Raw genomic sequence first — 2,681 nt, 5'->3', positions numbered from 1 at the left:
ATAGCTACGTACCATGCTGCTTCCGTCTGCCAAAGATCTGTACAAACTGTGTTTGTATTAATAGAGCCCTAAATAGGGATGATTTCAGGCGAGGGACCACCCCCCTGACTGAGATCTAACCCTAATGGTTCAAGTTCGTCTTGGAGAAAATTGCATAAGATAAATCAAGTTGAGATCTGGACGCAGTGAAATGATGGGAATGAGTGAAAGTGGTGATCCTGCTGTTAGTGTTATTTCACAGGAAGTGAAGCCTTCCTACTGCACTGGGTATTCCCTAGTGGTCGCCCAACTAGGTACTGACCTAGCCCACCTCCGTTTAGCTTCCAAGATCGGACGAGATTGGGCATAAGCGGAGGGGTATGGTCGTAGAAAGATTTGTCCTGTGCCACTAATGAGAGTGCACCGAAACAGAAAATGGGCTACCTTGCGAGAAGGGAGTGGAAAAAAGGCATGGGGGAAAAAAAGAAAAAGAAAAAGAATAGATCTTGAAAGCGTGAATCTGCTGTCCTCGTTAGACAGGAGAGCCGTGTCTCCTGGGGGACACGGTCACCTGAATCGTGGATGAGAGTTCACGGAAAGAAGGAATGATTGAAAAAAATGGGAAAGAGAGAAAAAAACAAGGAAAGGAAAAAAGGATTTGCATGAATATGAAAAACACTACAATGAATATTGCAATATTGAACAAGAACCAATCATGCTATATAAATGAAAAGATTTTTTAAGGATATTAGTGATAAGGATATTGTAGCAGGAGGAACTGAGATATAGAAGTACCCCCTGCGTATGGTCACTTTATAGGCGGAGGACCTGGTGCAAGATCACACACCACTACTGGTCCCAACTGTATACCTTAGGTTGTATAATGGAGTGCCAGTTATTGAAAAAAACCTTAATAATCAATTTTCAGCACAAAAGGTCATACGTCCAGGGATATATTGTGTTATCATAATATTAGTCTTTAGAACCATATGCAATTTTTCAATTTTCAAAACAATAAATCATACTTGTGAAACCATATTTGGTTTCAGTCTTAAGAACCATATGCAATTTATCAGAAAAACATGATATATATATACAGAACTCAGAAGGGGTTGTACCAGAGTGAAACCATGAAAAAACACAGTTTGAGATATTTGAAACAGATTTGACTGCGGAACCATACACAAATTGTTTTCTATGTGTATCTCTGTGTGTACCTGAGGATACCTGCATACACTGTATGAAGAGTTTTACCTGGCTAGTAGTAAACAGATTACAATTATAGATCACTTGAGGCTGAGTTATAATGCCCCTGGAAAAATCAATCAGATGGCAATATACAAAATGGAGTCTCACTTAGGCTAGTGATATTTTTGATTATAGCCAAAAAAAAAAAAAAAACGTTTGTTAGTGCAGGTAAATGTCAGATATCACCCATGCAGTCTTCAGGTAGGAGAGGAGCCCGCAGGAGAAAGGGGAAGACGCGTTTCACCCGGTAACGGGCTTGTTCACTTCCATGGAGCAGCTGGTGTATGCTGAGTTAACCAGATATTTATGGCCCCTTCCATTGGCAAACGGCCAATGACTGTGACTGAGGGCGGGATCAGGGTAAGCAGGCTATTGGCTGTGGCAAGATGGGACAGCTAATATGTGGTAAGGGGTGGGCAGGTGGATTGACAGGTGGGCGGATATTATCCCTATTAGTATGTGGTCCGCGGCTGACAGCAGGACTGTTTGCACGGCATGAGTGAAATGAGGGCGGAAGTGATACTTTTTTCCCCCATGCCTTTTTTCCACTCCCTTCTCGCAAGGTAGCCCATTTTCTGTTTCGGTGCACTCTCATTAGTGGCACAGGACAAATCTTTCTACGACCATACCCCTCCGCTTATGCCCAATCTCGTCCGATCTTGGAAGCTAAACGGAGGTGGGCTAGGTTAGTACCTAGTTGGGCGACCACTAGGGAATACCCAGTGCAGTAGGAAGGCTTCACTTCCTGTGAAATAACACTAACAGCAGGATCACCACTTTCACTCATTCCCATCATTTCACTGCGTCCAGATCTCAACTTGATTTATCTTATGCAATTTTCTCCAAGACGAACTTGAACCATTAGGGTTAGATCTCAGTCAGGGGGGTGGTCCCTCGCCTGAAATCATCCCTATTTAGGGCTCTATTAATACAAACACAGTTTGTACAGATCTTTGGCAGACGGAAGCAGCATGGTACGTAGCTATCTTCCAATATGCATTTATCCAAGGATAAACAAGATCTGAACATTCCTAATTTTTTCTAGAGATTGTCCTATTCCTGGAATGCTAATATTCATTTATGTTAAATTTCAACATTGATTCTTGCTTTGTGCTGAGTTCCCATTTATTTTAAGAGAAGAAATAAAGAATTGACTATTTTTATACACATCACTAATCATTAGACAACACGATACAACAAGAGTGCGCCCCAACAAGAGTCATACTTTTTCTCTCTCTGTTACATTTAGCCTTCCCTTTGACTCTGGGCGCACCGCCATATGGACAGATGGGAATAATGAATATTTAAATATTACTGTCCGATTTTTGGTTTAAGTATCATAATTTTTTACATATCCAAATAGGCCGGTGCAGGACAAACCTTTCTCTTTTTTTCATACAATGTAGTGTACTCAGGGAGGAAAACTGTGTAATCAGGACTAATGTATAGAAATA

At 41.3% G+C, this 2,681-nt stretch overlaps 2 pseudogenes; one reads left to right on the top strand and one right to left on the bottom strand.

Moving 5' to 3' along the window:
- Positions 1–252: 252 nt before the first annotated feature.
- LOC135051393 (5S ribosomal RNA) lies at positions 253–371 on the bottom strand (annotated as a pseudogene).
- A 1,471-nt stretch (positions 372–1,842) lies between these two features.
- LOC135054104 (5S ribosomal RNA) lies at positions 1,843–1,961 on the top strand (annotated as a pseudogene).
- The last annotated feature ends 720 nt before the right edge of the window (positions 1,962–2,681 follow it).

The sequence above is a fragment of the Pseudophryne corroboree genome, chromosome 2 (genome assembly GCF_028390025.1).
Source record: "Pseudophryne corroboree isolate aPseCor3 chromosome 2, aPseCor3.hap2, whole genome shotgun sequence".
NCBI classification, from domain to species: Eukaryota; Metazoa; Chordata; class Amphibia; order Anura; family Myobatrachidae; genus Pseudophryne; species Pseudophryne corroboree.
This window is presented reverse-complemented; position numbering and strand designations above follow the sequence as displayed.